This window comes from Rhipicephalus sanguineus, chromosome 5, assembly GCF_013339695.2.
Source record: "Rhipicephalus sanguineus isolate Rsan-2018 chromosome 5, BIME_Rsan_1.4, whole genome shotgun sequence".
NCBI lineage: Eukaryota > Metazoa > Arthropoda > Arachnida > Ixodida > Ixodidae > Rhipicephalus > Rhipicephalus sanguineus.
The window spans coordinates 191019638-191033204 of NC_051180.1; positions in this window are offsets into that span (position 1 = coordinate 191019638).

Here is a 13567-nt window from a genome sequence, read left to right on the forward strand (position 1 = left end):
GATTTGCCCCACTTCTGTGGCACATACCCGTTTATGACGATGATAGTCTTTTGGTTCGCCGGACAAGGAACGATTTGTTGAGCAGCTTCGCTTTTAAAAGAGCCTATACTTGTCGGGTGGGGCAAGATCAATGGTGGTTGCAGTGTTGGCTGTCCCCTTTGATAACAATCTAATAAACATTACATATTGTCAAGTAGTCGTGACTGCGAAGAAGACGGAACTCGGGCTATTAAAGACGAAACTCTTTATTGGGCGAACGTGTGTCCAGGAAACGAAAAGTCAAAGTACAAGCAATGCACGCTGTACACTGATAGCGGCGATCACAACGTCGGCCGCCGGTAATCTGATAAGCGGTAAGGCACGTCGGCGTTTCTACATGTGGCATTGAAGAATCCAGCCTTATCGTTTGGTGATCGCATTAGTTCCACAGTAAACTGTATGGTTCGCGTTGAGCGTTCAACTTATCAGAACAATTTAAAATAAACGGGAATGTTTGATAAAGGGATACATATCAGCGCAAACTAGAAAACAAAGACTGGAGAAATAAGTAAAAGGAAGCAGAAAGGTCGGGCGCTAACCTACCTTTCCGCTTCGTCCTACTTCTTTCTCACGCCTTTGTTTCCTGCTTTGCGCTAATACGTATCCCTTTGACGTCAACCAACTGGCCCAACCGGTCTTTTTCAATGCTCGATATTTGGGCGCGGTGCGCGCAAGGCAGTTGTTATTCATTTATTTATTTATTGTACGCTCAGGGTCCGAAGGCATTACAGAGGGGAGTGAGGAAAGGATACAATAAACAGCAAAGCATAAAAAAAGTAAAAGTACAAAGTTGCTGGCGAAAACTCACAAGACAAAAAAGAAATAAACAGCAGCGAGAATACACGAGAACAATTTTGATAATAAGAAAAAAAATTATACAAAGAGTAACAAGCACAGATATATTCACAAGATAGCAATTGTTTTACGAAATATATTAATATCTGTTATGTCAGCGATGTCATGGGGAAGGTCATTCCAACTAACACAAGTTCTGGGCACGAATGAGTCATGAAAGCATTTTGTGTGACAAGATGGAATCCCAACTTTATTGCGGTGATCAATGCGAGCAGATATGTATGAGGGCCTTGTGAATAATTTGTTTTTCAGATAGTTGTTGCAGTAAATTTTATGAAAAAGACATAATGAAGCTACGATGAGAGAGAGGAGGGAGGGACAAACTTGATTTCATGGCGGGTACGCTACTCGTCTGGCGACAGAGCATGAAACGACAGGCACGCTTTTGCACAGCTTCCAAGTCTGCATTGAGTGAATCAATGCCAGGGCTCCAGACAGATGCAGAATACTCTATTTTCGAGCGAACCAGTGTTTTATAAAGCAGTAATTTTATTGAACTGGATGAATGAGAAAACTTCCTGCGAGGATACCCAAGCGTGCAGTTGGCGTTAATTATGATGTGATCGATGTGCATTTTCCAGGACAAGTTAGAAGAAATGTGAACACCGAGGTACTTACAAGAGAACACAGTTTCAAGAGTAACATTGTTAATGTGGTAACTAGGAGGTTCATTTGAATTACGAGAAATGCGCATGTGCTTGCGCTTATTAATGTTTAGTTTCATACTCCAAGTGTTACACCAATCCAGAACCTTGTTAATGTCGGACTGAAGGCAAGAGATGTCGTTCTTGTCGTTAATTTCGCGGTAAATAACACAATCGTCAGCACAAAGATTTATTGAAGATGAAATGTTAGTCGGTAAATCATTTATATAGATGAGAAAGAGGAGGGGCCCGGACTCCTGAGGCACGCCAGAACGGACAGGTTAATCAATGTTATTGGCTGTTACGGATTGAGAACAGTTTCAAAGAAAGCAGATCAACCGTGGAAGTACATTGGGGTCAATGCTAGCATTACGTAGTTTGAGAAATCGCAGCCCATGTGAGACTTTGTCGAACGCTTTTGAAAAATCTAAATATATGCAGTCTACCTGAGATCCGGGATCGAGGATGCAGTGACGCTCATGTGTAAAATATATGAGCTGGGTTTCGCATGAAAATGACTTACGGAATCCGTACTGGGCTGTGCTGAAGAAGGAATTAGATTCTGAAAATAGTCGAGATGAGAATATATGACATGCTCCATGATTTTACACGGTATACTGGTGAGGGAAATGGGGCGAAAGTTGGCAGGGCAATGTTTATTTGCAGACTTGGACAGAGGAATGACCCTCCCTACCGTCCAGTCACTGGGAATACAACCTCTTTCAATGGATTGTGCAAACAATTCAGTAAGGAATATGGAAAAGTACAATTTGGTATTGATACAAAATTTGGAGTTAGTGTTGTCAACGCCACAGGAAGAGGAAAGTTTAAGATTTTCTATAATGCTCTGATTGCCTGGTGCGTTAAAAACAACTGGGTCCATGATAGGAGCGTCGGAAACAGGGTAGTCGCTGTTATCACAAGAAACATCGTTAGAAAAAGCCGCCGCCATGACATTGGTAAGAACAGAAGCACATTCGTTTAATGGGAAGGAAACTCCATCAGGGGATGTAAGTAGCAATGTGGTGGTGTCCTTCTTAGTTATTACGTTCCAGAATTGTTTAGGATTGTTAATCAGCTTAGCAGGCAAAGTGTGGTTGAGGAATGTATCCTTGGCGTTTTTTAACGCAGCTTTGTACTCAGCAGCCGCGAGAAAGTAGGATTCCCAGCGCACCTTGGAATTCAACACCTTTGCCGAGCGAAACAAACGTTTCTTCTTATTTGACAGTCTTGTCAAAAATTTATTAAACCAAGGCAATTCTCTGTCACACCTCAAAGACTTAAGATGCACAAAAGCGTTAGTAAGGCGTTCAATGGTGTGCTTAAACAATCCTCAATTAGCGTCGACAGAACGCAGTGAAGACGCCCGCAAGTATTCATCCAGAAAAAGACCTAGTTCACGGTTAATCGCATTGAACTCTGCCCGTTTATAGTCCCTGATGTGTTTTATCTGAATAATGTGCTTACATACAGGAATTTCAACATCAAAATGGAGCAACGAATGATCACTGAGGCCAGGTAGATGCACTACTGAAGAAATAAGATGCGGTACGTTAGAACGAGATCTAAGATACTGGATGTAGTTGAAGTAGTTCGAGTAGGTTTAGAGCCAAGCTGCGACAGGTTGAAATCCAAACAGGTCGTTAAAAACTTGTTATATTCATAATTGAATATACGAACAGCGCAACTGACAAGGACAGAGGAAGGTAACAACACACATCGCTGACTTTCAACAATGATTTAATAGTGGAGCGAAGTATATATATAAAGAAAAAATGGGCATGCGTAGAAGGGTGCAGTTAACAGCCACTGCGATACAATGCCAGCAAAACTCTTGTCACTTACTCATTGAGCTGGAAACCAGTACACATCTTAAAATTGATCGAGATACGCAATCTCTTTTTGCAATAGCGCAACTGATGGGGAACTTACACATGTACCGTCAAATTTACTTATGTGATAGGCCTCAATTATCTCACGCGTGGCCTGCGAGTGGTGCTTGCCTATTACCTCGCAACGCTCAAAGAGCGTCGCGAGGTAATAGGTTCACAAGGCGGTTCAAGGACACCTCGGAATGGACACCACAATGCGGTTCAAGGACACCTCGGAATTCACTGCCGCGACTGCGGCTGCGTGCCCATCTTTGTGCGTTGCGAGGTAATAGGCAAGCACCACTCGCAGGCCACGCGCGATATAATTGAGACCTATCACATAAGTAAATTTGACGGTACATGTGTAAGTTCCCCGTCAGTTGCGCTATTGCAAAAAGAGATTGCGTATCTCGATCATTTTTAAGATGTGTACTGGTTTCCAGCTCAATCAGTAAGTGACAAGAGTTTTGCTGGCATTGTATCGCAGTGGCTGTTAACTGCACCCTTCTACGCATGCCCATTTTTTCTTTATATATATACTTCGCTCCACTATTAAATCATTGTTGAAAGTCAGCGATGTGTGTTGTTACCTTCCTCTGTCCTTGTCAGTTGCGCTGTTCGTATATTCAATTATGACCTACCAACTTGCCCGAATTTCCACGCTTCATAGCTTCATTTCTAGTACAGCGGGCTCTTTTTCATGTTCTTTTGCCCCTCCCAGTGTTTTAGTAAGTCGTATTGCCCTGGCTGTTTGCCAAGCTAGGTCCTTTGCCTACTGCATCCGTGTCAAGATCTTGCCTGCTGAAGTAGCGTTCCTTTGTGCTGGCTTCACTCCCTCGGTTGGACACGGTGCTCGCATTTGCAAGATTTTGCGTTCAGAATGGTTGCGCCATGCCCGCCATTGCCGCGATAGCCTCTATCTGCAGCTACAACATTCAGAAAGGCCCTCGACTGCCAAGAAGAAATGGCGTGAGTTCTCGGCCTTAGCTGACAGCACGACGGAATTCATGTGGCAACACACACTCCGTAGCTTGCGAGCTGTCTCTCCAAAGAAGCCAGTGTTGCCGAAGAACCGCGTACACACCGTTGGTGAAGTCGAACTTCCTGAAAAAGTGCGCGATGTTTTGGGACTTGGACCGAAGTTTGCCGTTGAACCTCGAAAAACGCCACAAGAGCTGCTCACCCTCGTACGTCAAGTTGCTCGACGAACCACGGACAGCGAGACGAACAGGTGTATTTCTGATGGTGTGGACGTTTTAACACGCTGTAAGCCGTCTAGCAATGCTGTGCCCACTAGGAATGTAGTATCTTTCTTGAAAGCTCAGTCCCTCGCTCTTGTACCATCTGACAAAGAAGGTGGCTTTTCTATTTTGTCTTCTGTCTTGTTTAAGAACAAAGCCGCCTCGGCCATTAACTCTGTTTTTAAGCCTAGCGACACTTTTCTTGCAAAAGCGAAATTGGAAGCAAAAGGGTTTTGCAAATCTCTCAGCCTAGAAAAAGTGGCAAAATTAATTGACAAATCAAAGAAGCTAAGTGTGGACATCTTTTTTACCGCTAAGACGCACAAGATTGACTGCCCACTACGGGCAATAGTATCTGAAAACGGGACTTGGCAAAAAGAGGTCGCCATGTTTTTACAAGAAAAGCTTAACTTACTAACTATTGACGATCCTTTCCTGGTAAGAGACCGGGAGGCGGTTATTAGGTTTTTAAAAACTAATGACAAAGGACTTGAAGGCTTTCTCGATAGACGTGAAAGATTTGTATTTTTCGCTTCCACACAACACACTGCTTCAGTGCCTAGAAGAATGTATTGACACCTTCGGGTCGTTAGCGTTCCAGAATGCATCAGGCATGTCGGTCCATGGTTTTCTAGAATTACTATCGTTTTATTTAAAGTCCACGTTTGCGTCTTGGAATGAGCAACATTTCATTTAAAAAAGTGGCGTGTGCATAGGTTCTTGTTTGGCACCAGTCTTGATTGACATCTTTCTCTCGCACAAGGACCGCCACATTCAAAAAATCACAGCATATCCACGGAGTGAATGATGATGAGTGGGCGAAGCTGCGGAGGTTCATCGGTAAACCGTGAATCTTCCGTGAATTCTGCCCAGTACATCATCACCGACGTGAGATCGGGCGCGTTTATACTAAAGGTTCGATGAGTTATGACGACTTGCAGCTCACTTTAATTTTACATGTACGCTGTGAATTTTCATTGTTTAGAAAGCCATTGCTTTAGAAGACATCTGGCGTCTTTCGTTATGCAGCTGGCGTCTTTTCGTTTTGCTTTAGAAACATCTGGCGTTCTTTCGTTTTGCTTTTAGAAAACATCTGGCGTCTTTCGTTGGTTTATTTCATCAATCGACGGCGTTTTGAACAAAATTTTTATTGTTTATTCACGCACAGGAGAAATCTCACCAGGCACTACCTTGGAGGTAAACAATGGCTGCTAATGGGAATGAGAGACAGAAGAAGTCGGCTTTTAGCTAACACTTACACTTCTACTTCTACTAACGTTTCCTACTGGAACATGCCAATGGCTGCTAATGAGGAATGAGAGACAGAAGAATTCGGCTTTTAGTTAACGCGCACGCTGCGAATTTTTTATTGTTCAACAACGCACAGGAAAAATCTCCCACCGGCACCACCTTGGAGGTCAAGATCTGTACTAGCGTTACGACTGGTTACGCACAACGACTACGACAACTACGAGGGACGAACGGGTGCCGCTTTAAGGAGCTTCGCCCCTAAAAGATCTTGACTTGTCTCTTGTTGTGCAGGTCTGTAGGTTTGTTGACGATTTCATAGTATTTGTTGATTGTTCGGATGCCGATTTTGATGTTGTTGTCTCTAGACTTCTACGTTTTTTTAAGGATCACTTGCTTCCACTGGAACTTACACATGAGCTACCTTCAGGTAATTCGATAAGGTTCTTAGACCTATAGCGCTCTGTTTTCGGAGTGATCATTTGTGCTGGCTGTTCACACCGAGAAGTGGAAAACGCATTTTACGCTTTCACTCAGCTCATTCAAAACTGGTGAAAAGGGGCATCATCAATGTTTGCCTCGTCAGCGCTCTTAGGAGGTCATGCCCGCACTCGATGCAACGAAGTTTCAAAGCACAGGTCGAGCGCCTCTTAAGCGCTGGTTACCCGATTGCCCTGATTTCTGCTGTTGCGGAAAAGCTTTTGAAGTAATTCAAATATCAAGGAGGGCAGTCTCAGCCTCAAAATGCGTCAGTTCCTAAGAACTGTGTTGCTGTCCCTTATCTGCATAACGTTTCACATAGGCTGAAAACAATTGGGAAACGCGCTGGCATCACTGTTGTCTTTTCCGCCCCGGAAAAGCTATCGAAGCTTTGTAAGTTGGTGAATCAACCAGCTGCAAATAGAGTAAGATGCTCTGTGAACCACAGAACGCGCTTTGTTCCTTGTGCTACTGGTGTCGTGTATCTTCTTCCGCTTTCCTGCGGTAAGAAATACATAGGGCAAACTGGAAGGTGCTTGAATGACCGCTTAAGAGAGCATAATAACAATGTGCACAATGCGGTTCAAGGACACCTCGGAATTCACTGCCGTGACTGCGGCTGCGTGCCCCTCTTTGAGCGTTGCGAGGTAGCAGGCAAGCACCACTCGCAGGCCACGCGTGAGATAATTGAGGCCTATCACATAAGTAAATTTGACGGTACATGTGTAAGTTCCCCATCAGTTGCGCTATTGCAAAAAGAGATTGCGTATCTCGATCATTTTTAAGATGTGTACTGGTTTCCAGCTCAATCAGTAAGTGACAAGAGTTTTGCTGGCATTGTATCGCAGTGGCTGTTAACTGCACCCTTCTACGCATGCCCATTTTTTTCACTATATATGTACTTCGCTCCGCTAATAAATCATTGTTGAAAGTCAGCGCTGTGTGTTGTTACCTTCCTCTGTCCTTGTCAGTTGCGCTGTTCGTATATTCAATTATGACCTGCCAACTTGCCCAAGTTTCCACGCTTCATTGTTATATTCAGTCGAGAAAGGGCTAAGATAAGGCGTTGTACTATTCCACACAATAGTGTGGTAGTTGAAGTCCCCAGATAAAAGGATAGGAATGTCGGGAAAGCGTATAGTGATCATGTTAAGCGTCATGCAGTTCGTCAGCGAAAGTTTCAACACGAAGACGGGGGACGGTAGCATATGCCCAAAATCATCTTCTTAAAACGTACACAAAGTTTAACCGAGACTAGTTCCAGGTTACTTGGGAAATTAATAGGCGATGCAACAAAATCATTTGCAACAGCTATTAAAACTTCTCCGCCACATGTGTGGCCTCTATCAAAGCGAAATACGTTAAACCTCTTTTTGCAGTTAAACAGTTCCTTATTCATTACCTTGGAAGAAAGCCACGTTTCGATTAGTAAAACAACATGATAGGAATCAACTGCAGAATCAAGTTCATCGCGCTTTGGTGGTATACTTCTTATATTGGTAAAAAGAAAAAAAACAGAGTTTGCTGTAGCAGGCACTGGAACCACTGCCCCTCGCGCATCCCTATGACGCAGTGCGTGGTAGAACAGTGATATCGCGGGTTAACTGCTGATTGTGAAGTAGCGCACAAGCGGAGCGATGAGCATGCGCAGTATGTGACGAGTCACAGATATTAGAGTCATCCTTATCATGGGGTGGTGTCTGTCCCCGAAAACTATTTTTCATAAGAACGCGGTCATGAGCAGCGCTGCAGCTATAACGCTGACCGTTAATGTACAGTTTGTTGTACGTACCTCAGCTTGTGATGCGAGCCCTCATTTTTTTGCAAATTGAAGCAGCTTTTTCCAGCCTTGACGCGTTTCCCTCTGAGAATGCACCGATCCTACGAGCGCGCTCTAGTGCATCCTTCATAAGTTCTGGGGTAAAGCAGCTAGAAATAACAGCTTTTCCTCTGTTGCCTGCCATGTCTCCGATAAACTGTCAAGTACACCGGAAAACAATAAATTGTCTCGTCGTTGCCTGCCTTCCAGTTGAGAATGACCAAGTCGCAATTTGTCATTTTCACGAGCTAGGTTATCCGCGAGTTTACGCAAGGCCAACACATCTTGCTGAGCACAGCCGGTGGTAGGCAGGTTAGATTCAAAGGCGGAGAGCCTTGCATGAATATTAGATATGTTGTTCTTCATGGATTCCTGGGCATCCTTTAATTCAGCAATAGACGCAATTAAACGTGACTGCTCGGATTCCATTCTAGCTGTGCGTGAGTTAACGCGTTGCAATAGGGTTGACATGTCATTCAGCTTCTTCTGGTGTGCCTCATCGCTTGCATTGTCTTTAGACCGTGTAACAACGCCAAAAGCACCATTGGAAGGGCCAGGGTTTGGCTTTATGTCTCCTGATTGCAGAAGCAGCTGACCACATACATCAACTGATTGCACAAGCAAAAGAAGTAGCACTCGTGGGCATGGGAACAGCAGAAGACAAGCATTGCTAGATTTCTTAGCAAAAAAAATTGGCCGCGTATCTGCGTGCTTCGCTGCAAATGTCGTCTAAAGACGATAGAAGAGGCGCTGCGTGAGATATGGACGCCATCTGGCAATACGTCGGGAAACATGAATGCTGTGTTGCGGGCTGGTAGTCCCGGCGCAGCAGCAGGCGAAGACCGGCGGTGACCAACGCGACCGGCGGGGACGCCAGACAGCCCAAACAAGCGGTTTGGCGCGAAGCGCTGAAGCAGAAGAAACGTCCGCACTCAACGAGTACTCTCCACACACTCTTTTATTTACACGTCGCCTGGGTAAAACAGGAATGCCAGAGCGGCGCCCCATGGCATCCGTACAGTGCAATACAGAACCGAAACCGAAACACAACAATGAGCTCGTGCAGAGGGCACGGAGGAAGGCAAGTTTCATCGCAGTCGCATTTTCAGCGCAGCTTAAGAAACTAGGGTCTTTATAATTACGTATGTATGCATTTTCTATTAAAGGAACACACCACCTAATACTTACCTAGTGATGTTGCGCCTCAGATATGCGTAATGTGTGCTTTTTGATCGACAATGTACACAAGTATGAACCTAGTCAGCCGTTCAATGTGGCTGGCCCTTGGGCAAGTGGTTCAACTTTGGCCGAGTGGCTGAATCGAGTGACGTGCCGACAAACAGAGAGACAGACAGACCAAAATTTCTCCGTTTAAGTATCCCAAGAAAGACTATCGTCTTTAACAACGAAGTGTCATAACTGACCTGCATGAAGCAACGCATGCTGTGAAGCAACCGAAAAACGACGCTGTTCACGCGCCCACTGGAAGGCACGGGCAGTTGGCGTCCGTTTAAATCCAGAGGAAACGGTGATGTCGTAGTCGATGAACTGAACTTGTGCGATGGAGCCATGGATCCAGGAGGTTTGCCCAGGCAAGTCATGTCCAGCATAGTCCCCATGGCGGCAGCAGTCTGTAGGCGAACACGGGGCGATAACGGCTGGAGCGTTCGATGCCGCGCAGACTTGAAGGCATCCCGCTATCTGCATGAACAAACGCATGCTGTGAAGCAACCGAAGAACGATGCTGATCACACGCTCACCTAGTTACCCGTCCCGTTAGACGGGTAACGGGACGGGTACAGCTGAAATTTGGGCTAGTTGGTCTTGACTTAATTACATAATATAGCGGAACAAAACAAAGACAGAGAAAGAAGCACACAGGACGACCGCTAGTGGTCGTCTTGTGTGCTTCTTTCTCCGTTTTTGTTTTGTTCCGCTATATTATGTATTTAAGGGACGGGTAACTTGAAAGTAGAAAAAGAAGTGTGCGGGGTATTGCCCTCTGAAAAAGCATCGTCCCGACGTTCAAGACAGAGCATGGAAGCGAAACAAAATGCGTATACACAAGGAGAGAACAATAATAAAGAAACCAGAAAGTAGAGTCCCAAGGTTCGCTAACGCGTATAAAACGGTTTAAGGAGCACGACATGGACGACTTTGAGGTCGTGCACGGCGCCGCTGAGAGTTCTTGATGCTGTCCGGGATAAATTCGTTGTTTAGAGCGCCGAGACGTCGAAGCACCTTGTATGTCTCGAAGTATCGCGGAAGAAGTTTTTCACCGATTCCTCGTCTGCGTATCGGCATCTAGACCCAAACACTGTCGCTGGGCTGGTCTTGGCGTCGTTGAAGGTTGTAACGACGGCTGTCGGTCTTTTGCTAGCTCTCCATACTCAGACGGACGAGCTGTCTGGCTTCTACGGCGCGCTGAATTTAGATGGTGGCGTCGACAGTGATGTTGGGTAGCTTCTTCGACAGTGATGTTGGGTAGACTGGCATCGAGCGTCGTTGCCGGGCTCCTTCCGTAGACCAACTTGTATGACGTCATCTGCGTCGTTTCTAGCACGGCCGTATTGTATGCGAAGGTCACGTACGGAAGCATGGCATCCCACGTCTTGTGTTCGATATCGACGTACATGGCCAGCATGTCGGCGATGCTCTTAGACGCTCGGTGAGGCCTGTGGGTTGTAGGCTGTGGTCACGCGGTGGCTGGTATGGCTGTATCTCAATATCGCCTGAGTTAGGTCAACAGTAAAGCCAGTACCTCTGTTTGGGGACATCTGGGGCGCAGGGTGTCGGAACGAAATGTTTTTCGTTTCGGTTTTAGTTTCGTTTCACCGCACAAAGTTCCGTTCCGTTTCTGTTCCGAAACAAAAAAAAATGCCCCGTAACGGTTCGTAACGCTTTTTTTTTTGTTTTTTCTTTTGTCGGCAAAAATTTCAAGTTAAGGTAATCATAAAAAAACATTGGATTTGTGATGTAGTTACTTGCCCTCCTCTTAAGAAAGTGGCACAAGGGTAAAACACGTTCTTAAGAGGAGCGGAAGTAACCATACTACGAATTCCTACCAACTAGCACAAACCAGTATTTGAATTTTCGAAGACATAGTATTTATTTTCTGAAAAGGCAAATACGAATTTTGATTTTTTTTAAGTGGGCTCAATGCTTTGTGTCAAGGGAGTGAGCACGATCTCAGAAGCAGCACGTCATTGAGTGTATTCTCTGATGTGCGAGACCGCTGTTCTGATAAAAAAAGATCGCCAGGCTTGCGCGGAACACGCAGCACAGGCACAGGGAAAGCTGGAAGAGCGGACTTTGTAGAGCCCGTTGTGATCTCTTGGGGCACTACTAATACAAGTACACATGCAAGGTACCCACTACGCCATAAATCATTTTCTGAAGTAGCAAAGTTCCCACTATGCCATTTTCGTAATTCTTCGCAGAATCGTGGTACCCGCTACACATCTGTAAGGCATTATGTGAACTTTGTGCTGTGGCTGATGATGATGAACAATTATGGCTGAGCACTTTGCAGTGGGTGAGAAGCAGTGTTGCGGAATGTGCGCCTCCATTCCATTCCAATTCCATGCCGGGGAATTAGAACTTGCCGCACTTCCACTCCTTTCAATTCTTCGAAGTGAAAAAAAAAACTTAGTCCGTTCCCACTCCGGGAATGGCCGGGCAGTTCAATCCCATTCCTGTAATTCCTCAACGTAGGAGAGCCATCTTGATAGTTTTATCGAGTTAAGAATGAACGCCCCGTAAAGCTTATGTCATCAGATGCATTAGGAACAGCAAAAGTACGCAAAACACATTACCAATGTCGAGGGATAGTAGCTTGGTGACATATCTCGTGCAGTACAACCACCCGCTACCTACAGTATTTGCATGGTCAGCATGCTTGGACGAATGGTGATGTTTTAATATTGTTTAAGCCTAAATGTGTTAATGTTAAAATGACGACATAGCGTATTTTTATGCTGACAAAAGTAGTATTCAAGAAGACTAAGCAGTTTTGCCACGCGTCTGGAGCGGTCGTGAATATGGAGAAAACTAAGATTTGGTTAATGGGGAACAAAACCTTCTACGTCTACTGGTATTAGTTGGAACACTGCACCGCTTGGGCACCTTGTCCCTTTGAATCGAATACAGAACACTGGGCCGCACTCTTCATCAGCACTTACGCTTGTCAAGCGCGCCTCGCAAGCACAGATGGGGTGAGGAGAACTTTCTGTGTTCGCCTGTGCGCGTGTATGCAATGTCTTCCTTGTCGCAAAGGTTATTTGCGTGTTTCAGGTACTAAACTGCTCGTGAGATAAAGATCAGGCTGTCCATAAAGTATTCGTCACTTTCGTGTGGGGTTATCACTGGGAACCAACGCGCAGGGGTAGTTTGTTTCTCCCTTCAGTATCTGCTGAGATAATGCATTTGTTTGTACACTAATCTATGCCTCGGTTTGTAGTAGGCGCGTTGCTTATAAATGTACCGTGCTTGTAATCAGCCAAGCCATTTCAAGAATACTGCTTTATTGTTAAATTCGAGGTTCTGGCTTACTAATGTTTCAAGTCTGAAAAACAGCACGCAGACTAAACAGTGCTCTCTTTTCGGAAAAAGCTGTAATTCAATTACCATTCCATTCCGTGCAAAAGACGCTTAATTCCATTTCCATTCCATTCCTCCAAGCGTTGTCCCCATTCTATTCCGGGATCGCGAAAATGTGGAATGATTCCGGAGTCATTCCAATTCTGGAGTGTCAACTCCGCAACACAGGTCGGAAGCAATAAACCACACACTCTTCACGCTATTAGCATTTTGTGATGACTGGTTGTTATTTTAATCTTCTGCCATATTACATATGTTAACATGATTCCTTGCCCGACATGACGCCTGTATAGGGAACCAGCGCTGGAGTTTCCGCGGTGTGAGCAGTGGCGCCCTGGCGGTCAAAGCGCGCATACTCCAGCCGCTCCCGCGGACGAGAGTGGCGACTGGTTGAGGCGATGCGGCCACGTATCGCCGAAACAAAACTAAATGATGCTGGCGTACTGTTGCGCATTCAAGTGCCACAATACGTAAAAATCAGGGAGGACGTATCTTTCTAGGCTTTTCCTTCTAAAACATATGAATAGAAACGGATGCGGCGTTGCATCCCGCAGTCAGGCGAGCACAGTATGTTCTGCTCTTGCGCTCCTGTCTAGTGGCGTCGGGCTGGTTTCTAAACCGAATTGCGCGTGTCTGCTAGATTTACTAGATAGTGAGGGCCACCAGTGGAAACCGGGACCAACGAGCAGAATTTAACCGGTGTTTTGTCGTAAATAAACCCTACATATTATGCAGCATCTTTTCATCTGACCACCACCAAGCTCCTTCTGA